Source organism: Mustela putorius, unplaced genomic scaffold, assembly GCF_011764305.1.
Source record: "Mustela putorius furo isolate JIRA1106 unplaced genomic scaffold, ASM1176430v1.1 tig00000228_pilon_pilon_pilon, whole genome shotgun sequence".
Lineage (NCBI taxonomy): Eukaryota > Metazoa > Chordata > Mammalia > Carnivora > Mustelidae > Mustela > Mustela putorius.
In genome coordinates, this window is record NW_025421322.1 from 28,468,078 (window position 1) to 28,495,827 (window position 27,750).

Genomic DNA, 27,750 nt, shown 5'->3' on the forward strand with positions numbered 1-27,750 from the left:
TTTGATCAAAGTTCATAAGATTCTAAAAAAGTGGTTGGATTTAGTGTCGCAGGAGATCCAGAGGTTAATGTTGGTGCAGCAAAGTCTACAGCTGGGATAGATCTTTTCATTACAGATAACATGTAGAATAGCATCTTAGTTCCCATTTTACTAATGAAAAACTGAGACATTGTTAATCATCAGGAAAATGTCAGATAAACCAAAATGAAATTCTGGACCAATGATCGTCAACACTGGCAATGTCACGAATAACAAGAAACATCTAAGAAACTGTCATAGATGACAAGAGACTAAAGAGAAATGGAACGTGGTATTGGAGATGGGATCCTTGAGTCAGGAAAGCATATTAAAGGAAAAACTGTTGGAATTCATATAAAATCTGGAGTTTGGTTAATAGGAAGGTACAAATGTTGTTTTCTTAGTTTTTACAAATGTACCACGATAATGTATAATGTTAATAATAATAGGGCGTGGGTGAGGGATATACAAGAAATCTCTGTACTATTTCACAAGTTTTCTCAAAATCTAGTATTATTCAAAAATAAAAGTTCATTTAAGACATCTGATCCTTTAATTTTTAAAAAATTAAAACCAGAACTGCCATATGATCCAGAACTTTTGGATAGATACCTAAAGAGTTGAAAGCAGGGTCTTAAAGAGATAGTTACACACCATATACATAGCAGCATTGTATGATTTCACGTATATGAGATACGCAGAGTCATCAAATTCACAGATACAGAAGGTAGTTTGGTGGTTCCCAGTGTCAGAGGGAGCAGGGAATGGGGAGTTAGCGCTTGATGACTATAAAATTCCAGTTTTTTAAGTGCAAAAGGGCTTGGGAGATGCTGATGGTTTCACTACAATGTGAATGTGCTTAATGCCACTGAATGGGACACTTAAAAATGGTTAAAAGGGTAAATTTTATGTTAAGTCGATTGTACCACAATTAAAAAAATAAGTTTAGGGGTGCCTGGTTAAACATCTGACTCTTGGTTTTTGGGTCAGGGTCCTGGGATCAAGCCCCACGTTGGGCTCCTTGCTAGCGTAGAGTCTGCTTGTCCCTCCCCCTCTTCCTTTGCTCCTTCCCTGGCTCTGGCATGTGCTCTTTCTCTCAAAGAAATAAATAAAACCTTGAAAAATAAATTCAAAAATGAATAAAATTAAAATAAATTAAAAATAATAAAATAATAATATTTAAAAATAGTAAATTTTTTTAAATCTGAGACTTTGATTAAGTCAGTCATCTAGAGTATCATTGAAGCTACTGGATTCCAACCAAGGTCTGTCTGACCTCAAATCACACATTCTTTCTAGGGCTCCATGTAGAGGGAGGATCAGTGTGGTTCTAGAAGTGTTGGTGAACTGAGAGTCTACTGGCTTTGTCTCTGTTGCCTAAAATACAGCCAGTCCTGGCTTCGTTTCCTCTGGGGGCAGCTGAGCTGTAGGAGACCCAGGTAAGTCCGCTCAGTGTCAAATCCTGGCTCTGCCACTTGCCGATTGTCTGAGCTTTGGCAAGACGATGAGCTTTCTGGGTCAGCTTGCTGGTCTGACTTGGTGAATAGTGTTATTATAGCAGAGTCTCTTCCTGAGGGCTGTTCAAAAGCTGTTCACCAGCTATTGGAGGTTGCCAGTCAGGGTTGGGGCCAGCATAAGCGTGAGTCCTACAAGCAGGAGACACAGGCTGGTAGATCTCTGTGCCTTGGGGAAGAGGACACAGAAATCTAGACACAGGGGCTAAAAAACAGAGCACAGCTGAGCTCTAAAGATGAATATTCTAGGAAAGAGGAAAAGCTAAGGAGATGGGACAATTAGATAGTAAGCAGCTGGGGCAAGGGCAGAGAAAACCTGGTTTTCATAAAGCAGATCCACAGACACTACTTGGAGCCTATCAACGCACAGAGATGTGAAGTCAGAGGGACCAGATGGGTTGTTGCAGAATCCAGAAGGAAGGGAGAAAAGCCTATTCCAGAGCAAAGGCTGTGAGCATGAAGGATATAGATGGGTGAGCCTAATGACCCTAATCACTGGACAGACGTCGAGAAGAGAACTCAGGGGTCTCATGCCTCAGCAAAGGGGTGGTTCTGTCTTAAGGACCGTCCGGGGCTGTGGAGTTGGGCAGAAGGCAGAGGACCAAACCTCAAATCACAGATTTACAGAGAGCTTTCTGAACAGAAGCAGCCTCTATCTTTTTCTGCCCCATAAATGCTCATTCCTCAGTGTTCTATCCCTGGTCCTCCCACTAAACACACTTCCTGCCTGGGTGAGCTCATTCCTGTCCAACGCATCAGCCACTGTTCTATATGTTGGTGACTGCTCAATGTCTACCTCCTGCCAAGACTCCTTCCATGAATGTGGAAGACATTCACTCGGAAGACCCAAAGGTTCGTTTAAGTCAACCAGTCCCCAACCGAGGGCACCCCAATTCCCCACTCAAATCTGCATCCGTTCCGCGTATGACCCATCGGAATTAACGGACCATCAGCCCCCTCCTACCAAACCCAGAAACCTTGCCCTCCCCCGTGATTCCTCCTTCCCTCCCCCTTCTCCCCCAACTGCTTCATCTAATGGGTTTATCTTCCTAAATGTTCTTCTGCATTTATCCCTTCCTCTCCATTCCGAAGGCAACTGCTCTGATCCAGGATTTTATCCTTTCCTCATTGGGATTTTTGCTGCTACCTCCTAATCTCTGTCTTTGCTTCTGGTCAGGTGCCCCCTGAAATCTGTTCTCTGAAGGACAGCGAGTGTGGTCTGTCCACCCAGGGAGACAGGCTGTGTCTCAGGCCTGGTCAAAGGTCCTTGGGGGCTTTCCCTTTTCTTAAGGACACTCAAGGCTCCTCAGAATCTGGTGTACCCTTCTCTGTCTTCACTGCCTTTTCACACTTTACCAACAGTGTTTTGTTTTGTTTTTAGAGATGGGGGGGGGTTGGGGGAGAAGGAGAGGGAGAGAAAGAATCTTAAGCAGGCTATGAACTTGTGGGGCTCAATCTCAGGTCTCTGAGATTATGATCTGGGCTGAAGTCAAGAGGTGGGCGCTCAGGGATGCCTGGATGGCTCAGCTGGTGAAGTGTCTGCCTTCATTCAGCTCAGGTCATGATCCCAGGGTTTTGGGATCGAGTCCCACAGCAGGCTCCTTGCTCAGAGGGAGTCTGCTTCTCCCTCTGCCTGCTGCTCCCCTCTTTGTGCTTTTCCTCTCTCTGACAAATAAATAAATAAACAAATAAATCTTAAAAGAAAAAAAAAAAAAGAGTTGGACACTCAACTGATTGAGCTACCCAGGTCTCCACTCCAACAGTGATTTTATCCTCTGGCCGTAGCCAATCGCTTATAGTTTGTCCAACCCATAAGTGTACTTGTCTTTTCCTTTGCTTAAATGCCCTCAATTCTCCTCCTCGTCTGGACTGGCAACTCTAATCTGTTTTTCAAATTTTGCCTCAGTAACCACTTTCCCTAGGGAGTCTTCTCAGCCTGTGCCAAATAGATGCTCCCCTCTGTGCTTCTGCTGCACCTGGCACTTTGCCCTCTCATCCTATCTCAAGACCCAGGATGGCCGTGCATTCATTCACTCCTGGGGGCTCCCTGTATTTACAGAGTGTGTGCTGGGAGAGAAGGACGAGCTGAAGACACGTGACTCCTGACCTGATAGAAAAGGATGACCGCCGGCCACTGTTTCCCTGTCTGACTCGACAGCCTTTGTGAAATGATTGATGATCCTGTTTTCCTGTGGCTCCGGGCCTTTGCTCTTAACTATTCCCCAGGCCAGGGGCACGTTCTCCAGTCTGCACATCTGGCCTCTTGGTCAGATTCCTATCTAGAGTCAGTTCCCCTCCTCTTCCCTCTCCGCTTTTCACCTAGCTGTTCTGTCTCAGTAGCATTTATCGCTGCTGAAACTGTCTTGGTTACTGGCTTCTTTGTCCACCTCTTCTTACTGGAACCTAAGCCCTTGGAGAGCAGGGACCTTGCTTTAGAGTCCCGGGGACTAGGGCGTGCCAGGCACACACTAGGAGCTCTGTAGTGTGTGATAAACAAGTGGATGATTTTGTAGACGAGGAAGCGGATGTGGAAAAGCAAAGGACTGGACGTGAGCATGAGATTATTTAATTATAGACCCAAGACTAACCGGCCATGGAGCATCACAGTTCTAAATTAGAGGGAGGCCACGGAGTATCAGCGGCACAGATAAAGCAGGCGAAGTCAGGGAAGGTGAGAGGAAATGTGCTGACGTCCTGGATTTGCCTGCTCTGTAAAATGGAGAGACCCGGATTCACTCTCTTCTCGTTTTTCACCATTGCTTTTCTGAACCTTTGTAGAATTATTTAGGAAAAACATCTCTCATGGGGTAAAGAAACATTGACAATGTTCCAGTAATTCTTTCAGCTTCCTATCAGCTTCCCTTTCTTCTATTAAGAGGAAGTAAAATACCTTAAATTTGAAAACAGCAACTTTAAGGTATTAATATTTTGCAATAGATTTTTTTTTAAATCTATCTATTCTTCTGTCAACCCTGCTTTTTTATTTTATATATATATATATCATAAAAGATAAATGTCTGGGATTTTATCTACTATTCATGAAAATTATTTCTAGCTGCTAAAGTTTTGGTTTCCTTTTATTTACTGTATTATCTTGCATTAGTTTCAATTTTTTACAATGCACATATTCTGTACCACTTTTGCAAAAACAAATGATTAAAAAAAAATTGGGGGCAAATTTACCAAAATGTAAAAGATAGTTAATTTTGTGGGTGTCGTATGTAATTGTTGAATCACTAAATTCTACCTCTGTAACTAATAATACAGGATATGTAAATTAAATTCAATTTAAATAAAAAAATTAAAAAGTTAATTTTTTAAAGTAGGGATATTGAAATATTTTGTATTTTTCTGAAAAAAACAATTTTTTTTTATTTTAAAGAAGAATTTTCAAAAAGGAAAATTGTGAGCCCAGGATTAGTGTATTGGGTATTCAGAGAGGGCACACAGAGTCAAGGTCAAGGCTGAAGGAGTCCTAGGGCAAGGTGTCTTTTCAGCCCAGAGAGGCCCCAGGGTAGGCAGCAAAGGGAAGGATCTGTAGCCACAGTCCTGACCCGGGAAGGGAATTGAGGTTGCCTTTAGAAGCTGGGTCTCCCGAGGCCTGGGAGCATCCAGCAGGCAACTATTGCCCCCCCCCCCCGCCCCCTCCCCGGTGATGACCTTGGTTCCTGGGAGAATATTTAGGCAATCAGAGGGCTAAGTTCGCACAGCTCCTACAGGATGGGTGCAGAAGTTTGACCACCACAGCCTGGACACGCGTCCAGCTCCCAAAGGCGCCAGGCCCAAATCACTGTTTCGTGATTATAAACGGGTATGTGTAGCGGGAAGTCTGCAAGCATCAACGGAACATTGTTTTTTTCCTTTTCCAAGAGAGGAGAACGCTTCACGTCGGGAAGAAGCTATGGAAATAGAACAATATGACACGAGAGGGAGGGAGGAGTGTGTGGGTAGAAATGATACAGGATAGGCATTGGGTGGAGAGACGGGGGAAGCCTTAGCTTCCATAATACCGAAATCACCTACTTGCGTCCATCTTTTCACCGGACTGTGACCTTCCATGGTCTGTGCCCAACTGGTCTTTGAGACTCTCCCCGTCACCTCGCAGGGCTTCGGCTCCCCGTAGGTGCTCAATAAATGATCAACTGAAAAGAGACTGCTCCTTGCATCGGTCCAGTCCGGGGATAACGAGGAGAAAACAAAAAGGCCTGCGCTCCGGAGTTCCTTCGGAGGGACTATTGGGCACTGGGGGGTGGGGGTGGGGGACTGTCATACTTTATGGTGGAGGGAACGGTGCAGACAGCGGCTCTCTACGGGGAGGTGGTGGTGGTGGTGGGGGGGGGGGTTGCCAACCTCAGCCTTTGGGGAAGGAGAAGGAGATCCAAGAAGGTGGGGAGGTGCGTGTGCCCTCCTCGCCAGGCCCGCGGATGCTGGGTGGTACCCACGGAGGCGCTCGGATCGCTAGGGATGGAGCTGAGACAGGGGTCTCCCGTCCCCTTTCAGGGCATCTTGGTCCTTCTATTTCACAGACCTCACCTTCCCCATCCGGCAAGTGGGAAGACTCCCTGCTTCCAGAGCGCCAGGATGGGGAGGAAGGCTGGGAGCGGGAGTGCGGAAATCGCGGCGCTCCAGCGTGCGGGCATCCCCGCAGGGTTCGCGCGGGTTCGCTCCGGCCCGGGCGCCAGTGCAGCCGGGACGCCCCGCCGGGGCCGAGCGCTCCCCCCCACCCTCTCTCTGGGTACCCAGCGTCCCGCTCCCCTCCCCCCGCCCAGCGTCTCCTGGGTCCTCCGCAGCCGAGGCCCGCCCCGCCTCCTCGCGCAGCCCTCGGCCGCTGGGCGACTCGCGCTGCCCCGGCGGCGGGCGGAGGGGCGCGCGGGGCGGGTAGGAGCCGGGGCCCGCGAGCACCGGGCGCGCGGGGACCGGGGACGCACGCGGCCGGCCGGGCGGCGCGCGCTTCCCCCTCCCCCGCGGCCCGAGCGCGAGCCGCCGTGACGTCACGGGCGGCCCGCCAGCCCCGCGCTCCAGCGGGCAGAGCGCGTGCGGCCGCCGAGCACATGGGCCCGCGGGCTGGGCAGGCTCGGGGCGGCCGGGACCCGGACCGGCAGCGAGGGGCCGCGCGCAGGGACGGACCCCGCCATCCCCCGGGGCCGCGAGCGGATTTCCACGCGGAGAGGGTGTTGGCAGCCCCGGCGACCTGCCGAGACACAGCGGGATCCACCTTCCAGTAAGTTAGAATTTCGCCCTCTGCGTTTCTGGGAACTCGCAAGCCTAGGCCTGGCGAGTTGGGATGCGCAGAGAGTAGTTGGACGGAGGAGAGGGGCTTTGGGATTCGGAGGTGTGCTTGTTAACCGCGCACTTTCCTCATCACCAGACTGGAGAGTGGCCGTGAGTTTGGGCGTTGGTGGGGGGACATCAAATGGACAATGCATGCACGAGATAATTCCGGGTTTGTGCACTTGATGGAAGGTATATTGTTACCGAACACCTAAAAATAGAGCTCCTCCAATCAGTACCGATTTGGGGTCGCAGATAGGGTTTGGAGGACCCTTTTGAGAAGCTGGCGGCCTGTGAAGCATATGATGCTGCCTCCATCCTTTGACCATTATCTTCCCCCACCAGATGATTTTCAAAAACCCAGAAACTGCTTTTGGAAACTTTTCTCTGCTTTTGCATTGCATTTACAGATTTGCTGGGTGTCCCCACACCCTTCTCATGGTCATTCTTTTTGGATGGCTTGTTGGTATAATTGTGTTTACTGTCCTTAGACTAACATGCTCTTATTCTTGCTAGTGTTGGGGGTGGTTATTGACTTTCAGGAAGGGCAGCCATGAGGCTGCATGTGTCCGGTGCCCGGATACACTATGAATTTTCCTGATACTCTGTAAGCATGGAATATTCTTCTGTTCACGGGAGTCCCTGGCTTCAGGCCCTTCCAGAAGATGAGAGAAGAGGGGAACTCACTTGCGAGGGTTTTTAGGGAGTAGAGGGTGAAGTTTTGGTTTTCTTTTCTGGTCTTGTGTTTTCCAAAGGGAGGCTGGCAACCCCCGCTGGCCCACTCCACCACTGTGAGCCCTGCCTCCTGGAGCTGTTTTGCTGCTGGAGGAAGCAAAGCCTGGAGAAAAACGTGTGTTTGTGTGTGGTGGGTGGGCGGGGGCCTGGAGGACAGGGACTGTATCTTCTCTGCTGTTAGTCATAGGATGTTGCAGACCTATTTTGCATACTGGCCTTGACAAGTTGAGGCTTGTTCATTTGACACAGTCCTGTGGTCACAGCAAATCTTTCTAAAACTCTAACCAGTGGAAAAGGTACTTGTGTGGATCCTCTGAACCCTGAGTGGAACTTCCTGAAAGATTTACTTGGAGAAAAACCTTGGAAGCAGCAGAAGGACAAACAGAATGGCTGGCTGGGCAAAGCCTCGTGGCCCGGTCTCCACGACTGGAGGGCAGTTACATCTTAGAGGTGAGGACGGCCTCGTGGTCTGAGCTGTTGGCAGAGGGCCCAACTGGAATTCCTCGTGTGGGTCTGGTGATGGAGAAAGGCTGCCTGGGTCCAGGGGCGACCATAATGCTGCACCCATTGAATTCCCAGAGGGGATTTATTATGTGGTCACATTGTAGTTTGGTCTGGTGAAGGGTCCTGTTTATTGCTGTGGCTTTACCTACTCTGAGTGCAGAATCCTGCATAAGCCAGGCTTCTCTGGAAGAGTAGACAAATCAGCTTGCTTTTTCGGCCTTTCCCCTCTCTTCCTCCCTCTCCCCTCCCTCCCTCCCTCCTCCATGCTGTCTGGTGTGCTCTTTCTGTCCCTGGCTGGAGCTTTTTTGGCTTAGAAGGAGGGAGTTCTTTTTCTCCGTTCTGAGATCTCCGACCCCCACTGGTCTCTGTGATTGCTGGTCTAAACACCGGAGGAATTCTCCGTGTCCACATCCAGTCAATCCCATGGGCTTTAGCTTCTTTTTTCTTCTTGAATGGCTGGCAGGCAGGCTGGCTGGGGTTGGAACCTTCTGCCTGTCTGGGGTGGACACTTTTCTCCAACAGCTCAGCTCAAGAGTCTCCTGGACGATAAGACACCCCTTCCTGCTTTCTTCTTCTTTGTGTTCATATCCCTGAATTTGGCCAGACCAATGGCAGATCAGCCCTTTTCTGAGGAAGTCGAGGACCTTGGATAGTTGCCGGAACGAATTGTCTGGCGATGTGGCATGGGCCTATTAAAGGCTGTACTTGACTGTAGCTCTTCTTTGTCAGATGCCCTCCTGGATGCTTGGGCCTTTTATTTTGCATTCCCTTTCACAGCTGGCTGTAGACACATCACTCTCTTTGCATTTGTTTTTTTTTTTTTCCTTCTCTCCTGATGCTGGTTTGTGATCTCTTTAAGAGACCAGGACTCCCTTGTTCTGTATCCCGGGTCTGTAAGGAGCCCTGGATCCAGGGCGCCAACAGAGCAACATCGATAAGCCCCACTGATGGCCACTTCTATAGTTACCTAGTAAGCCTCAGAAATTTTCGGCCTACTGGAGAATGCAGCTCAGATGGTTCTCTGATAGGTGCCTCCTCCGACTCTTCTGTTTCTCCAATTAATCTAAGGAACTAATAACAATAGTAATAATAATAAATAATAATGATGATAGTAGTTCCTATAATAACAGGAAATTGTATATTATGCCAAGCATGTTCTTTGGATTGTATACGCCTTACAACCTCACCAGGCAATTATAATAAAGTATCTAGCAATGATGAGGTTCTTATCATGGGCCAGCATCAGTTTTAAAGGCTTTAAATATATTATCTCACTTAATCTCCCAGTGATCATATAAAATTATCACTATTACCAGAATTTTGTAGGTGAGGAACCCACAGCTCAGAGTGGTTGAAAGTAGCCTCAAGGTCACACAGGTGGGAACTAACACAGCCGTCAGGATTTGGCCCAGGGCCTGCTCCCAGAAGTAAGAGGACAGTGAAATTAAGAATATGCAAAGAATGGGGCGCCTGGGTGGCTCAGCGGGTTAAGCATCTGCCTTCGGCTTGGGTCATGATCCAGGGGTCCTGGGATCAAGCCCCCACATCAGGCTCTCTGCTACACGGGGGGAGCCTGCTTCCTCCTCTTTCTCTGCCTGCCTCTCTGCCTACTTGTGAGCTCTGTCTGTCAAATAAATAAATAAAATCTTAAAAAAAAAAAAAAGAATATGCAAAGGATGCTTTTTGACCAAGAACAGCAGGACTCAGGCAGGATAGAAATCCTGACATCTTTTTTATTTTATTTTATTTTATTTTATTTATTTTACAGAGAGACAGCCAGAGAGGGAGCACAAGCAGAGAGAGTGGGGGTAGGGGAGAGAAGCAGGCGTCCTGCTGAGCAGGGAGCCTGATTACAAGGCTGGAACCCAGGACCCTGGGATCATAACTTGAGTCAAAGGCAGCCGCATAATGACTGAGCCACCCAGGTGCCCCAATCCTGACATCTTGTACAAAGACACCTCTGGCTCTGGCTGCCTGCCTCTTCTACCCCTTGGATCGAGCTGCTCTGAGTGGGGCCACGGAGCCTCAGACAGGCCTTTAGTGTCTGCAGAGCTCTGGCCCCAGAGCCTGGGGAGCAAAGGCCTCCCGGAGCCCGGACAGGAAGCTCAGACATGGTGCAGAATCTGTGAGTATTTGTAAAGTGCCACAACCAGGCACCCTGCCTGACTTCGTAACCGGCATTTAATGACCATCAACATCCACAGCAGATGGGAGATAGGCTCTTTGAGCAAATCTTCCCCTTCCTGCACATTCCCCGCAACTGCTCGGAGCCCTTGCCTTTATCCTGCATGTGTGCAGCTGCAGTAGCTTCCAAACCTTCCATCCAAAGATTGTCGTAGCCCCTCTCTCAACCCTGTCGGTAAAAACAACGACACTGTGGGTCATAAAACGGGAGACTTAGATTCATGAGGCCAAAATGGTCTCAGTCATTTTTGGTGGCAGAATTCTGACTTGTCTTTCCTTTATTTTCTCTTCCTCTTTTTGTGTGTTGGGGGGGTGAAGGTAGAGGATGTTGTTTTGCTGGTGTCTGGTGGGTAATCTGAGCCCCAGGATTCCTTCTTTACCTGCCTCTTCCTCCCTTCTTAACCGTGAGCTGCTTGAGAGCAGGGGAGGGTGGCGTGAGGAGGGGCCGGGTGAGGAGGGGCCGGTGGGCTTCACCTGTCTGGTGGCTAACACAGCCCTGGTTCTCATCTGAATCAGGTGACTGTCAAGGACTGCTTTGTTTTTAAGGAATCAAGCAGCCCCTAGTCTATTTTCATTGTCTTAGAGATGAAGCAGCCCAAAGTGTTGGGAAGTGGAGGGTTTGCCCAGTGGGAAGGAACACTGAAGAAAGAGAAGGAAACCAGGTAGCTGCTGGAGGCCTCTGGGTAATGCCTCTAAGAGGTAGTGATGCCTATAAGAGGGTTATTTTGGGGGCAAGTTACTTCACCTCTGTAAGCCTCAGTTTTGTCATCTATAAAATGGGGACAGTAAAGCACCTGCTTCACAAGTTGGTGTGAGGAGGAAATCGGGGATGAACAGCAGGCATTCGGCAGAGTGCCTGGGCTCATAGTAAACCCTCTGTAGAAGTTAGCTAATATCACTGCTACAATTACTGGGTTTTTATTACTTCCTGTGGCTGCTTGGAGTAGTGGTTTCTGAATACATTTTAATGTAAAGGTGACATTCTGTGGACACAGATGACAAGATGGCAGTGACTTCACTAGAGGTCTTTGCAAGCATCTGAGTGAAAGCCTGGTTGTTGTAAGTAAGAAAGAGATAAGCAATCAGGGAAGCTGCAGAAGCAGGTCTCCAAAAAGACAGGGAAGTAGGGGGGTACCCCTCAGGCCTCAGTCTGTTTTTGCAGGTGACTTAACCTCTCAGCTCGATGCAGGGAGAATGGTTTTTCCCTCTCTGGGATGGTGCGGAGCACTTAGCACAGAGGAAGTAAGCTCTTGACGAAGACAGAAGAGCGGTTGTTACTGATTTTTCTTTAGGACTCCCTTTGCCTGGTCACTGTGCTACTCAGCTCAAGACTGATGGATCTGTTCGTCCATTTGCTGAGCAGTTGCTGTGTGCCAGGCACTGTTCTAACTGCTGGAGATCCAGCAGGGAAGGAAAGAGAAAAAAATCCCTGCCTTCCTCTAGCGTCCTTTCCAGTCCAAGACGCGCAGTGGGGCAGGGTGGTCCTCAGAGGGAGATGTGGAACTGGTGGAGGCAGAAACTGCACCCACTTCGTGCAGAGTGACTCTGGCCCCGCTGGGCGTGAAGTGCCTAGCACCAGGCCTGGCATGTGGTAGTTATTATATAAGTGGTAGTTGCTATATTTGTATTCTTTCATTTCCCCTGCTGAGATTTATTTTCTCCATGGTATTTGTTATGGACTGAATGTTTACATCCTTCCAAAATTCGTATGTTGAGGGCACCTGGGTGGCTCAGTCAGTGAAACGTCTGCCTTTGGTGGCTCTGGTCATGATCCCCGGATCCTGGGATCAAGCCCCATGTGGGTCTCCCTGCTCAGTGGAGAACCTGCCTGTCGCTCTCCTCTGCTGCTCCCTCTGCTTGCTCACGCTCTCTCTCTCTTTTGCTTTCTCTCTGTCTCAGGTAAATAAAGCAGACTCCCCACTGAGCAGGGAGCCCGATGCAGGACTCCATCCCAGGACCCCCGAGATCATGACCTGAAGGAAGGCAGACACTTATTGACTGAGCCACCCAGGTGTCCTGTTAATAGTGCTTTAGAGGATAATGTGTTTTAAGGCAGCGGGTAGAGCAGGTGAGGGTCTGGAGGCCTGGGGTGTGCTGCAGTGTTAAGTTGGCTGGTGGGGCACGCTCCGTCCAGAAGCTGACATTGGAGCAGCCTTGAAGGAGGTGGAGGAAGCTGGTCCAAAGGAGGCTGTTCCAGGCCCTGGGGAGAGCCAAGATAGAGGCTGAGAGCAGGGGTGAGCCTGTGAGACGGAGGAGCAGCAGAGAATGAACTGGAGTGGTAGCGTGAGCCAGGCGGATAGGACAGAGGCGGAACAGGATGGCAGAACAGCACACAGTGGGTCCTTTATATGGTCTTCATGTCTTTGCGGAGATGTTGTTTTCTTTTTCCTTTCGTTGACTGAGGTGTAATTGACATAAAACGTTCTGTTAGTTGCAGATGTACCTGACCTTGGTGAAATGAGCATCACAACAAATCTAGCTAATATCTGTCACCTTACATAGCAAGTCATCGTTTACTCTGTGAAAGGGGAGCTATTGAAGGGTTTCAGACAGAGAACTGATGGGATATGATTGAGCTTTTATAAACGATCCATCCGCCCATTGTGCTGAGAAGGGCCTAAAACAGGGTCAGAAGCCAGGGCCTCTGGGCAAACAAGCAAGCATCACGGGCTCTTGGCCCAGGCTGTGGTGCTGGGCATGGCTGCTAGTAACAGGCTTCTGGACTGTTCAGTGCTGTATCCCAAGCATCTGAAACTGCTGTCCCGTGTGGTAGCCACCAGCTGAGATGGCCCCTGAGCACTTGGAAGAGGCTTGTCTTAATGGAGATGTAATGCATGTGTAAAATACACATCACTTTCAAAGACTTAGTACAAAAAGAAAATGTGAAATACCTCATTAATGAATTCTTTAATGTTGATTATATGTTGAAATGAGATTTTGGATGTATTGGCTTATGTACATTATTAAAATTAATTTCACCTGTTTCTTTTAACCTTTTTAAAACGTGGCTACTAGAAAATCTAAGTACACGTGTCTGGCGTTCTGTTTCTGCCCAACAGGGTGGCTCTAGAAGGGTGCCTGGGGCATGGTAGGAATTCAGGGGATGGAAGGAGTGAGTGCGTGGGCGAGGGAGTGCAGGTACAGGAGATTGATTCTGCAGTGAGGACCCTCCCGGCAGAGGAGAGAGGCAGATCGCTGGTGATATCTGCTGGGGTAGGGAGGAGAAACATGAAAAGGAGGCAGCCAAGTATGTGGCAGCTCAGTCCTCCAGTCCCCACCCTAAAGGGAAGAGAGGTGAGAGGTCTTCGGTCTCAGCAAGGGCCCGGAAGACGGGGAACCGAGAGAGGAGGATCCTGTGTGTCCAGGGGAGATGGCAGGAGGCTGGGGCACTCTCAAGAGCCTTAAAGACCAGGCAGAAATGGACTTAAGCGGGTCCTGCCAGCTCTGGGGGTGCTTTCCAAGGGTTGCAACCAAGGAGTGGTTTTCCAGATTTTATATTTAGAGAGATGACAAATGCATGTGGAGGGTATTTCAGGAAGCAGGTAACTGAGTTGGAGATTCCAGACTCTGTGATGGGAAATTTGGCTTTCTGCACCTGAAAGGAAGGGGAGCTTATCTTTGAAAATCTGGGGAAAATATAATTTCTTGAGTTAAATACAGTTACTGTTTTGTCTTTATCGCTGTGGTTGTCCTTCTGGTGTATATGGTCACACCCTGACTTGTCCTAGTTACCGTCAGGTAGTAAGCATCCCTGAATACTCTTGTAGTCTCTGTCCGTGCTTGTTGGTTGATAACATATCTGTTCAGTGACAACTTCATTGCTCACGTAATCATTCTTCTCATTTTGATGCTCAGTTCCATAATAGACTGTTTATATATATATATATATATATATATATATATATATATATATATAAATTTTTCAATATTTCAGTTAAAGCTGTTTAGGGTTTTTTGTTTTTGTTTTGTTTTGTATTATATTTGTTGTTGATGTTGTTGTTTTTGGTAAATCTCCAGTCTCAGAATTATTACATCAGAGCATCTCAGTATTTTAAAAGTTTTAGGTAGGGGTTCAGTGGGTTAAAGCCTCTGCCTTGGGCTCAGGTCATGATCTTAGGGTCCTGGAATCGAGCCCCGAATCGGGCTCTCTGCTCAGCAGGGAGTCTGCTTCCCTCTCTCTCTCTCCGCCTGCTGCTCTGCCTACTTGTGATCTCTGGTCTGTCAAATAAATAAATAAAATCTTAAAAAAAAAAAAAAAAAGTTTTAGGTAACTATTGGAGCTCATGAGATTGACCCTGAAGCCACATTTGCTGTTTTCTGGTGAGAGGTGTGATGTTTACTGCTGTCAGTGGTACAGTGATACACTGATACGTCATTAACAGTTACGTATAGTGTGTATTACATGCTAGACGCATGTTTCCATGCATCATAGGCACTTGCGTTAAACTTTTCTTGACTTTCTTATTCAGCAGATGTTTGTGGAATGCCTGTTGTGTGCTGGGCATTGTTCTAGACCTTGGATGTTCAGTAGTGATCAACAGATATGGTATCAGTTCTCAGGGAGTTTATTATGTATGGGGGAACACAGAAAGAAGCAAGTCTGCAGACGAGCCCCATTATTGTAAGGAGTGTGAAAAAATATGAATAGAATAACATGGGAGGATCGTTTCCGTGGGGTGAAAGGGTCAGTATTGAAATCCTGCTTCCCAGTGAGACAGGGAGGCCCAGGAGACGTTCACCAGAGAAGGAGCGGAGCACACATGAGAAGGGAGACATCGACAGATGTGACCAGCTATTCAAGAAGAAAGCGTGTCTAAGCACAGAAAAGCTGTAATAAAGAGGGTGGAGAGTTCCTCAAAGTCAGTAACAAAGAGCTAAACAGCCTCATCATAAAGTAGGTGAAAGAGATCAGTAAGCAGCTCTCAAGGAAGAAGGCAGAGGCACGAGTGCACGTGGAGAGGTTCTGAGTCTCACTGACGTGGTCAGGGGCGAGGCGCCATGGAGGTCTGACGTCGGTCTAGCGGATTCGCTCTGTTTTGGCAAACCGCACGGGGCGTTGTCATAAACACACAACACTGTGTAACACTGTTGTGTCGTCATCACTGTTGAGGTCCAGACGACTTCCATCACCCCCAGACGTCCCTCCTGTCCCTTTGCAGTCAGTCTGCTACCCTGTGCCCAGCCACTGACCACCAGTAATTGTTCTCTGATCTTACAGTTTTGTCTTTCTCACATAAACGGACTGGGATGGTGTGTAGCCCCCCCCAGGTCTGGTTTTTCTCGCAAAGCCTGATGCATGGGGGACGCTGCCACAGATATCTGCAGTTTGGTGTTCAGACGGCCGTTCTGTTCCACGGATACGCCCCCGGTTCAGAACACATCTTTCAGCTGACAGGCATTTGAGTGGTGTCCAGGGGGTACATCTTTCCTATTTTAAAATGTGCCCAGAATAGCAAGTCTGACTCAAGTCTTGGCGAGGTTGTGTGTCTCAGGGTCCCCTGACTCAGCTGTGAGCATGAGGTCTCCTGAGGGACCAGCAGGCAGCATGTGGTAAAATCGAAAGCATGTGTGAGGCCCACACCCCTTGGTCAGTTTGAGAACTCACAGCTCCTGCTCCGTGTTCCTTAAGGATAATCGGGGATGGATGTGAGTGTCTAGAGAATGGGCCAGAAGGACTTAGATCAAAGTCACTGTCGTCATCGGAGGAGGAAAGCGGGGATGGGGTGGTGGTGAGGGCCAAAAGGCTGCTTTGACTTTACTTTTAAGGAATAGAAAAATAGAATAATACAGGCATGCAAAATGCTTCCTCGAGGAGGTGGCCCCTAGGCTGAGGACTGGTGGCCCCCCTCCCCCAGTTGTCCTGCTGGGGGCTGCTTCTGTCTGAGGGAGACAGGACTGTCAGTGATCTGTCTTCAGACGCCAGTCCTCGGGAAGAACCTTGTCATTCCTAACCTTCAGTATCATTTAAGCCCTGTATCTGCCAGCTGCCTCTGGCCAGACAAGCCGGGCTTCTGACCCGCGGCCCAGGCTCAGCCTGTAGTTCGGAGCCGATGAGGGCTGGGTTCTGTGGGCTGCTCACTGCCTGCTTATCATGCAGCAGGTACTCCGACGAAAACCGGGAAGGCATTACAAGCTTCCAGCCTTGGAGTTTCCGGATCTCGCCTGCCCTCTGAAAAGCACACTCTGGGCAGAAGTGGGACGGAGGGGGCACCCCCCAGACAGGGAGGGCAGGCTGCACGAGGGGGGAGCTCGCGGGAAGCCGTCCCAGGACCGGGCTGTCAGATCTCAGTGCTGGGCCAGAGGAGGGATGGTTGCAGAACCAGGGTCGAGGGTCTCAGGAATCCTTCAGGTATAAAAGGTGGAAACCTTATTGTGCTGTCTGGGAGTTGTGTCTGCAAGGACACTTGCCATGTGCTGCCGTGGTGGTGGAAGACGGTGATTTTCCGTTTCCTTCGTCACCCCTTGCTTGATAAAAAACCCTTTGCTTTTCCTTTTAAACAAGTAACTATGCAGGGAATGTCTTACTGATTGAGAAAACATGTGTGGAATGTCCAGCGAGGTGATAGGGAAGGGATGGTGCCTTTGGCTCTGGGGGCACCGAGGAGACTATGGCCAGCAGGCAGCCTCGGAGCTCCTCTTCCCAGGTGCTCTGGGGGGAAGGTGGGCCTGGAAAGGAGCAGTGGAAGCACGGCCTGTGGGTGAGGCTTTCCAGGTCCCCAGCCGCAGTGTCCTCTCAGTACAGACCTCGCCGGGACACTCTGGCCTTTGCCTCGTGGGTTTTTAATGGACCAGATGCACTCATCTGTTTCATAAGAAGCGAGGCTCCCCAAGGATAGGAGATGTCTTTGTCTCTAAGTGGGAAGATGGGCTGAAGTGATCCCAAGGCTGCCTCCCGCCCTGGTTGGATGAATCATTACTTAAGTGGGACCGTGGAATAAACCCGGCGGAGTGAGGGCCGGAAGGGGCCTCTGTCTGCTCCAGCTGCTCTCCCATAAATCACAAGGGCCGTTCCACACAGAGGACCTTTTGTTTTTCCTATTACCTTTTGAAAAATGGGAAAAGCCAATCATCCAATAAGAGGGCACTCTTTGCTGCATTAGCTAGAATGCTCTTCCCAGACTCCACACCCAGGACACCAGGAGCACACCGACCTCTCCGAAGTGCACTCTGATCTCGTCCCTGCCCCTGTTCAAAACCTTCTGTAGCTCCTTATCTCTGTGGAATAAAGTCCAAGTACCTCGCTGGTTTGGAAGGCAGCTGATGACCTCTTCAGTCCCACATGGAACCCTTCCAGCTCTGCTCTCCAGGCAGAAGTCCGTTTGGTCTCCAAAGAAAACACACACGTGGGGCAGATGTGTGCAAGAGCCTGCCCCCCAGCTATGGCTCTCCCATCGCATGAGCAGACGTGCCAGGCTTTGCGGTGCCCCTCCTCCCCCAGCCCCCGCCCCAGCAGGGGCCCGGCGTGAGGTGCTGGTACCCTGGTGGGTGCTCCCTGCCTCAATCCTTGTTGACTGGGATTGAAAGCAATGGGCCAGCCCCTCTCCGAAGAGAAGAAATGTTTCTTCCATAAAACAGCTTGCCCATGGTGTTCCGGATTGCTTCTTCAGACCCTTACCTGCTTTTGTGATGGGCTCCGTGTGCCTGGGAAAGTAGCTGCTTCTTAGATTCTAGACTGCTTCTTTCCTTCCTTTTCCTGTTCCCTCTCTGCCTTGACACAGGTTGCCTTTTTTTTTTTTTTTTTTTACGAAGCCAATCCTATTGTATCCCATTGGATGGGAAGCCATGGTGTTGGTGGGCCGTTACCGGGCCGTGATGATGATGATGATGATGGTTTCCCGGCAGCTCCTGGGCTTTTGCCCTCCTGGCGGGTTCATCATTGCCAATTTCTGGCAGGGGAACATGCATGATTTTCAGATCCCTCTTCATTTACTGTGCAGCAAAGTTGCTGAAGGAAACAAACAAGCAGCTCTCATGGGGAGAGAAGCCCCACCCCACTTTGTACAGCTTTTCCTGGGTTATCTGTGGGAGCGTCTCACAGGAAAAATTCATTAAGGATGTAGTTGGAGACCACAGGAGGTTTCTGTGCCCGGAACTACGCAGGGCTCCAGGGCCGTGGCAGAGCAGGACTACAGAGTTTACTTCACGGAAGATCTAGTCCTTGACTTTGAGAGATCTCGGCAGAGTGAGAGCAAAAGTTCTGTCAGCGCAGCCTTCGCTGTAGGAAATCCTCACCCTACCGGGCTAAGCCCTGACTGTGCACCAGCGTGCAGAACCGTCCCCACGTTAATTCGTGCAGTTAGTAAGTGTGAACGAATTCCGTGTGTAAATTGCACTGGAACAGCTGCGTTCAGTCACCAGCATTTACTGCCTGTCTCACTATAGGCACTGTGCTAGGCTCGCTGCTCTGCAGTTGAGAAGAGCTCCGGGGGTCCCTTGGAGACCCTCCCCACTGAGTGAGTCTAGTGCGGGGATACACACATGGGATTTTGCACATGTGGACGACAGACACCATGCTGGGACAGTGGTTCTCCGAGATGAACGGGATGGTGCTGGAGCCCAGGAAGCCCGGCAACTGTACACAAGGGAAAGCTTCAAGAGCCGCTGACTTGGGTGGGTGGAGGTCTGGTTGGTTGGGAAGGCCTCGTGGTCAGGGGATGGGGGTCATGGACAGGGTTGGAGTGGAGTAGGTGGAGATGGGTTTGCCTGTGATAGAGGGGCTAGGAGTCTGTTTCTTATCTCTGAGTGGGAACATGAATTCCTTCCTTCGGCTAATGGTGAGCATCTGTAGTAATCAGAGTGGTATGTTACGGACAGTAGCTCAACCCGCTGTGTGAAGGGCACAGTGCCAGGTATGTCACAGGCATCAGCCCATGCATTGCTCGGCACTGCCTTATGTGACAGCAACCGTTATCAACCCCATTTTCCAGATGGGTCAAAGGGAGGCTCAGAGGTGTTCCCTGACCGGCCAAGGTCACACAACTTTTACAAAGTAGATGGGAACCCAGGTCAGAGTGTGAAGACTGGGTTTGGAACCAACCCATGAACTCCAGATCCTCAGGAAATATAAAAACGAATCCTCTTCCCTAGATGAAGTTTCTCTTTATTCCCCTCCCGTTTTCCGATCCCTCCTCTTCTGCAGAATTCTGAAAGGGCAGGGCAGTTTTGACTTCAGCTGTAAATTTTAGAGATCAAGATCCCAGCTGTCTGTTCTGAATGAGACAATCTCTGGATAGAGACCGCGAGAGCAAAGGGAAGAATTGAGGTTGTAGCTCTCGCGGGTGATGGAGATGGAGGGCAAAGGGCTTCCCGTTACTGCTTTTTCTGTGTCCTAAACCTGTTTTAATTATAAGTGGGACTTGGTGGCAGTGAGGGGGAGGCGTGACGAGCACAGTGATGAAGTGCCAGCGGAGAGGAAACGCTCAGGTGTCTGGCTCAGCCCTCTCCTCCTCCCTGACCGTCTCCTCGGACTTCTGAACAAGGAAACAAGGGTGCCACCTCCATTTCCTCTCCTGGTGACCCTTGTAAGTGCCTCGCTATACCCAGCTTTGCTTCGGGCGGCGTGGGCAGAAGGGACAATGTGCATCAGATTTTCCTGTATGGCCCTGGCCTCACGTCTGCCTCCGTCTCCCCGGACCCTAACGCCAGACTCTCTGGCTTGAGCCTCAGCACTGCTGCAGGGTAGATGCATGACTTTCACGACTCTGGGCGTGTTTCTTCCTCTGTAAAAGGTGATACAGGAGGAAACTGAGTTCAGATGAACAGATGTAGGGCGTGCCTCTCGCCTCCCAGGCACCACATCTGAGGCCCTGGGAGCTCCCAGGCTCTCCCAGAGGTGGTTGGGGACCCGCCCTCCAGCTGGCACATCTAGGGGGTGGAGGGGGGGTGGCAGAGAGGAAGTGGATCCAGGCCTGCTGCGTATCTCACCTCTGACTCTTTAAACCCAACATGAATGGGAGGAGGATCGGACTGCAGAACTGTGAGCCCTGCAGATAGGAAATGATTTCTGCATTGTCTGTTGACCTGGATTGCTGGTATTCCTGGTGGAAAGTGGACCTGGGAGTTGAGAGGAGGCTCTCTTACTGATAAGACCTCTGTACCTGCTCCCTACCCCCTTCCCCAAGATTCCCAAGAACAGAGTTTCTGATTGAGGGGAAGGGGGGCTGACCAGGTGAGGCCATCTCGGCCACCTCTGCACCTGCCTGGAATCCTGGAGTCTGGCCGATGGTGCCGGCAAGGTCAGGGAGAGGTGTTTCTGGGCGGGGGGTCACAGTGAGTGAGCCTTTCATGTCTCCCGTCTGTTTCTTCCCCATTTTGTGAGGGGCTGGATTGAGTCTTGGAGAATGGCTCTTGCTGTATGCTGGGCGCTTACTCTCATTTATTGAGCGCCTACTTGTGAAGCGCTTTGCTCTACCTGCAGGCCTGGGCTCACTCAATCCTTATAGCAAACCCTTTGAGGTGACGGAGCTGATCACCATCCTCATTGACAAATGTGGGGGCGTTGAGGCATAGCTTGTTTTTAGTTTTTTAGTTTTCACATTTAAATGTTTTTATGGATGTAAAATACACATAATGAAATTGACCATTTTCACCATTTTTAAGTGTCCAGTTCAGGGGCATTAAGCACATCCACATTGTTGTGTAGCCATGAATCTCCAGAGCGTCTTCGTCTTCCCAAACTGAAACTTTGTCCCCATTAAGCGCTGAGTCCCGATTCCTCCTCCCTCCGGCCTCAGCAACCACTGTTCTACTCTCCGTCTCTGCTACTGTGACTAGTCCAGGTACTTGCTCTTAGTGGGGGTCAGACAGCATTTGTCCTTCAGGGGCTGGCTTAACTCACTTAACATAAAGTCCTGTTGGAGCACGGGTCAGTGCTTTAAGGCTGGGTGCTCTTCTGCTGGACGCACGTACCACGGGTTTGTTCATCTGTTCACCAGTTGATGGACATCTAGGTTGCCTCCACCATGTGGCTACCGTGAATCATGCCCCTGGAATTATGGATGTAGGTATTGCTGGGTCATGTGGTGATTCTGTGTTCAGTTTTTTGGGGAGACGGCCATACTGTTTTCCATAGTTGCTTCATACCCTCACCAACACTTATTTTACATATATACGTAACTATACATGCATGTATATGGTAAGTGGTAGCCACCCTGGTAATTGTGAAATGATGTCTCACAGTGGGTTTGATTTGCATCGCATTAAATGACTAAGTGTTGAGAGTTTTCTCCTGTGCTTACTGACCACTTCTAGATCTTAACAGAAATGTTTGTTGCTGCTGCTGAGTTGTAGGGGTTCTTTATATATTATGGGTATTAATCCGTTTTCAGGTATATTATTTGCAAACATTTTCTCCCATTCTGTGCGTTGTCTCTTCACTCCCTGAATGTACAAGTGGTTTTAATTTTGATGATGTCCAACTTAGATGCTTTTTTCTTTCGTTTTGGCACAAGGCATAGAAACTCCAGCCATGGTCATCCAGTCAGAGTGTCAGAGCACAAGTCTTATGCCTGCAGCACTGCCCTGAGTCTTCATCCTTTGGATTCCAGTGGCCAGTGTTTATTCTGTCAGGTGTCTCTGTTTAGCTCTCCGGAGCGTATTCTTGGTCATGCCCTCAGAGTTCTAACAGGTGGACTTTCTTTCCGCACTTCCCAGAGTACAGGGGGGCTCCCAGCTTCCTGGTACCTGGCGAAGATTGGGTGAGGGCAAGTACTCACTAACGTGCAGTCAACAGCCTATTAAGGGTCACAGTGTGCCCACCCTGGACACTCCAACATATCGAAGACCTGTCCAAGAGTTGTTTTTCTTGCAGAAGAATTGACTAGCAAATGCTTTTGGTCACAAACATTTGTGGTGACAGTTGGTGAGCAGATTTCATGTAGCTTTGATGGTTAGCCCATCATCCTTGATAGATGCCTCGAAAAGAAACGGCTGTCATTTATTGGCCAGTCATGATGCGTGGTAGTAGGCGGACACCTGTAAACCCTGCACCTTGCTCAGGAGCCAGGGTCTGACCCGTAAGCACTGACTCCGCCTGCATCTTCTTTCTGGTCTCTCCTGGCCCTATATCTCAGCGCTCTCCTCCAGGGAGAACTGTGATCCTGAGTTTTGGAGTTTATTGTTGCTTTGCTTAAAAATTGTTTTCACTGTATACATGAGTCAGCCTTAATACTACACTATTTTCTTTCCTTCCTCTTGAGCTTTACAGAAATTCCGTGCTCTCTGCAGCTTCCTTTGGGCCTCAGCACCTCGTGATAAGTCCCTGTTGGTGCACAGCAGTCTGTTTCTCGCCGTGGTCATCTCTTCCACTGTGTGAACACACCATGGTTTATTTATCCGTTCTCCAAGGGCATGCAAATTGTTGGCAGTTGTTTTTCTTTGTTTTGTTTTGTCGTTTTCTTTCCCCACACAAACAGCACTGCTGGGTGCAGTGTGTGGGGTTTTTTGTTTTTGTTTTTGTTTTTTTGTTTGTTTGTTTTTAAGTAAATGGTATTTTAAAAATATTTTTATAGGTTTTATTTATTTTTTTGACACAGAGAAAGAGCTAGTGAGAGAGAGAGAGAACGCAAGCAGGGGGAGTGACAGGCAGAGGGAGAAGGAGAAGCAGGCTTCCTGTTGAGCAGGGAGCCCTGCTCAGGGTTTGATTTGAAGACCCTGGGATCATGACCTGAGCCAAAGGCAGACGCTTCACTGACTGAGCCACCAAGGTGCCCGGGCGCATCTTGTTTGCCTGTTCACACAGGGTTTGTGTCTGGAGTGCTGGCACCCCATGTTGCTTTGGGATTGTCCTGGGATCCTACACTCTCAGAATTGGAAGGGACTTCTTTGGCCAAGTATTTCACCTTCACTGATCATCTAAAAGAAAATATTTTTGGTGTGGTGGTTAAGAGCTTAGTCCATGACATTGGAGGGCCACTGCTTCCCTCCTGCCTTTGCCTCCTTCTGTGACTTAGTTCATTGTGCAGTGACCTTAACTTTTCCCTACCTCAGTTTCCTCCACTGTAAACCTAGGGTAAAAGTCTGGATCAGATCGTGCAGGATTAACTCTGGACCAGAGTGATAAACGCTGAGCAAGGGCTCTGTCCTGCTGATGTTGATCCTGGTTGGTGTTTAAAGATCACTTATACCTGCCCCAGAATGATGCTGAGATAGAAACTGAAGCCCAGGAGATGGGCAGTAGCTCAGACAAGGTCACGTAGTAGGAGCAGTAGGATTGGCATTCTGGAAACAGCCCATGTTCAGTGTATTTTCTTTCATTGTGGGCCCAGGATTCCAGGCAGGTCCACGGTCCTGCTGGACCATTGTGCTCTGTCCGATGATCTTGACCTGTCCAGGTGGGTTTTTCCTCTTCCTGTCCAGACTTCCTAGTGCTTTTCTGCTTGGAATGTAGGAAGGCAGGGCACCTGCTCTGGTGGAACTGTGTTTCTGATTACCCAGGACTTACATACCCCCAGCCAGGGTAAGCCCTCCAGAAACAGATACACTGGCTGTGGTCTTATAGAAAGGGCTCCCAAGAGGCCCCACCCCATCCTGGATGCCTGCCCCATGAATAAATAGACATGTAATTTCTGTGTTCCTCCCTGCCTCGCGTTCCAGCCTTCAGACCCAAACTGGGGGAGGAGGGCATGCAGGTCTCTCTTCTGGGAGAAGGGCCTGGTTCATCAGCAAGATTTATTCATTCATTTAGGGTCTGAGAGCCCAGAGCCTGGGTGTTTAACGACCCGGGGCTCTGCTTGGCATTTTGCATTGTTCTGTTCTTCGTTGGCAGAGACCACCAAAAGCCATCAAGAGAGTTGTTCCCATGCATTAGGAGCATGGAAAAGCGTTCGAAGCATAATGGGTAAGAGGGAGGGCTTCTTGTTCCTACAGTGTAGGTTTGGGTCCTGCCTCTGCCTTGGGAAGTCTCAAATCTCCTGGGAGAAGTCACCTTCTTGAGTGTGTTTCCACATCTGTAAAACTGGAAAGTCAATAGTATCTACCAGGTACTTTGTTGCAAAGATTGAAGGAGATTCTGTGCACGGGAGCTTCCCCCAGAGCCAGCATGTAGTTGGTGCTCAGTAAGTGCTGGTGATTATTATCCGGCCAGCCAATGAGCCCCAAAAATGCTGGAACGGGGTACCTGGCACAATAGGTAGTCAGTAAACACGTGATGAATGAGTGAGGGTGTTGAGTGCTTCCCGTTTTGAAAAACATTTATAAGTGTTTCATTTTTTAAAATTCCTAGTTTTGGAGTCTTGGGATCCATGCCCAAGCCCCTGTCTCTGCAAAATGACATGAATTGCTACCCTCCTTTGGGCCTTGATTTCTTCCACTGTGGACTCAAGTCAGTGTGCATATAAATAGATCTGACTGTATACCAGCTTCCGACTTGAGCGCTCTGCCTTTGTATGTGTAGTTTGTGTGGTCGATCTTAATTTCCCTGTTTTACCGACAGGAAAACCGAGGCAGAGGGGAAAGTGACTTTTCAAGGTAACTGTGAATAAGTAGTAGGGATGGAGCTAAGATTTGAAACCAGGCAGTCTAATTTTAGGATCTTCACTGGTATGCTTTCCTGCCTTGAGGTTATGTCTGCCTCAAGGGTTCCAGGTCGATGATTGATAATGTGCAACGCGGAAGAATTTAGGGGTGTTTGGGAGAAGTTTATTAATGGCACCTTCTGCTCAGCCCTCAGGAGCACAGGGCAGTCCAGGGGAGGCCCCGCCTTTGCTGAAGCGGCGGGGTGGGGAGGTAGGATCTGAACACAAATGTCCCTTTGTCCCTTGTACCACAGATCATCTCTCCCATCTGGCAGCTCCGAGGCTCATCCACATTCTTTCGTCCTCCTGGAATGTCAGTGGATGGAGTATGGACCTAAGGGCAGGGCTGAACATTTGAGGCTTAGAACTTTTTGCCTTTTGAAGAGATGTTTGTGGTATGGTTGCTCCCTCGGATTTTGCCCTATGTCCGCAGTTCAGCCTGCTTGGGGAATGAATCCTAGTGTAGACAATAAATGCAGGTTCACATTCCATCACCCACTGGTCCTATGGACCTGACTCATGCTCGGACTTAATCAGTAAGGGTGGATTGGTAGCAGGCTCCTTCCGTTTGTTCCAGTAGCTCATGGGGCTCAGGGCACACAGGCAAGAAACTGATAGCTGCCAAGTTGCTCCCCTTCCCCCCAAACTGACAGTGTGGCTTTCATTGTGGGTATAATAAATGGTGCTTTTTAAGGATACCTCTCAGCTGTTGAGTGTTTTAAGCTTCCAGATGTTCTTTTCCCAGGAAGCAGAGTGGGTGCATGATTCGATCTCTTTAAAGGTTGATGCAGACATTTCAGTAACTTGCTTCCAACCCCAGGGGAGGTATCCTATTTCCCTCTAGGGACAGAGACACCCATTTGCTAGTGTGGCCTGGGTGAAGCATTTAGCAAGTTGTAAGTGAAAACAAGTGACCTGGATTTGCAGGCAGGAGGCCTAAGTTCTGGTTCACACTGGCTGTGTGACTCCGGGCTGAGCAGGTGACCTCTCTGACCCTCAGTTTCTGAAGCTTTCAGCTGGGGACACTTTTATTTATTTATTTATTTATTTATTTTTAAAATTTATTTATAATACATTATTTGCCTCAGGGGTACAGGTCTGTGAATCATCAGGCTTACACATTTCATAGTACTCACCATAAGAACTATAGGAAGCACTGTCAGGTAGAAGCCAGAGTCTGTGCAGATGTTAGCTCTTCTGACCCAAGGTTGTTGGACTCTCTGACTACAGTTGTTCTGTCTGGAAAATGAAAATTGTAACAGTGCCTACATTCATAGGGTTGTTGGAAGGATTAAAGGAAATAATGCCTACAAAGTGCTTAGAACCCAACCTGTTCTAGGACCTCAGTGTGTCCTGGTTGTTGTAATTATTATAGTAGTGGCTGTTGTGGTTTAGGACCTAGAGACACCGAGATGGAACAACCAGTCACTGGGACACCAGAAAGGGAAAGGAGCAGAATGCATATAAATGTAGTGATGAGTAGAGGGCATAAGTCCATCCGGGCTTGACATGCCCATGGAGACAGGACTTACCTGGGCTGAATCTTTGAAGCAGAGATTCCAGGCTTCCTGGGCAGAAGGGATGGAGGGTACTGCAGGCAGTTGGAGCAGCACCTGCTGGGCTTAGACGGGTGGGAGCTGGCTCTGTTCGGGGGCCACATGAGCTGTTTGCAGGGGCAGACCTCAGCAGGGCACTGTGGAAAGGAACCCAGCAGAAAAGAGGCCAGCTCCCAGAGATTCTCCAGGGAAAGTCAAGGAAGAATATGGGGCCGGAGGGTAATATGATTGGACTTGGGCATCAGATTACTCCAGGTGCTCAGAGGAGGTGGTGTTGAACAGAGAACATGAAGCCTGGGCAGGGAGATCAAGAGAAGGAAGCACACCATTTCAAAAGTCCATGTGGTGTACCTTTTTGTTAAAGTCAAAAGTCTTTATGATCCAAGTTGCATGTGTGCTATGATCCCACTTATGTCACCCCTTCCCAGAGTATCTGCAAGTGCAAGATGTTTGGTATGGTGTACACTGAAAAGTGGCTTCAGCTTGCTGGCCATTTGCATTATTGTTGGGTGAAGCTGGATCCCAGGCTACTGGCCTGTCCCACAGATGGCTTCTTCCTACTTCCTACAGATGCAGAGCTCTTGAACATATGCAAATAAGAAAGAGGGATGGCAGCCCTAGTGTGTTTGAATTTAGAGTCATACACCTTTTTAAAAAGAATCTGTTTTTTTTTTTTTTTAAGATTTTATTTATTTGAGAGAGCATGTGCACATGAGTAGGGGGGAGAAGCAGACTCCCCACTGAGCAGGGAGCGCAGATGCAGGGCTGGATCCCAGAACCCTGAGATCATGACCTGAGCGGAAGGCAGAGGCTTCACCAACTGAGCCACCCAGGCACCCAAAGAATTGGGTTTTCAATCGAATAATACATGCACATATTTAAAATCAAATGGGAAAGGCTGGTGTGGGAAGGGGCGGAAGTCCTCTGTCTCCCTGTCCTCTCCTCGCCTGCCCTCAGTCCTGTTCCTAAGTGAATGGGGGCGGGGTAGGTCAATAGGTCTAGTGCCCCTCTCCACCCCCCTTCCCCCCGCCTCTCGAAGGTCCCCCTGGTAGCCTGGGACTCACATTTGCTGAGCCTGGGATATCCGCTTGCCCACCCTTCCCTCTAACACCTCCCTCTTTCTGGCATCTGTATTTTCATGTTGGCAAGGCTGGTAACGTTCATATTCTCTCCCACATCCATAATTAAGACTTCTGTGCTTTATTGGCAGGATTAATTCTAGAAGTTGAAACATTGGTAAACAGTGTTTATAAGATTATGCCTCTAAATGGTCTTCCTTGTACACTGGAGCTACAGATGCTGATCATGTGTCCTTTCTGGATGGTTCTCTGTCCTGGGATTTCTGGTCGCCTCTTCCCTCCTTGAACTATCTGGCTTCTATCCTGAGAGGAGCTGCTTTTTGAACTCTCAGCTCCATCAAGGCCCTCCCACCCTATTTCTCAGGTTACTCACTTG

At 49.1% G+C, this 27,750-nt stretch overlaps 1 long non-coding RNA gene across 8 annotated transcripts in view; it reads left to right on the forward strand.

Moving 5' to 3' along the window:
• The first annotated feature begins 6,654 nt into the window (after window positions 1-6,654).
• LOC101690609 overlaps window positions 6,655-27,750 on the forward strand; it is a 227,250-nt gene continuing 206,154 nt past the window's right edge. For 3 of the 8 annotated variants that reach the window (XR_006606186.1, XR_006606188.1, XR_006606182.1), the window contains exon 1: window positions 7,752-7,988. This is a non-coding gene — a long non-coding RNA (uncharacterized LOC101690609). Of the gene's footprint in view, window positions 6,754-7,743; window positions 7,989-27,750 lie in introns of those variants that run through there. The other 5 variants (XR_006606183.1, XR_006606184.1, XR_006606187.1 and 2 more) reach the window with 5 other exon arrangements.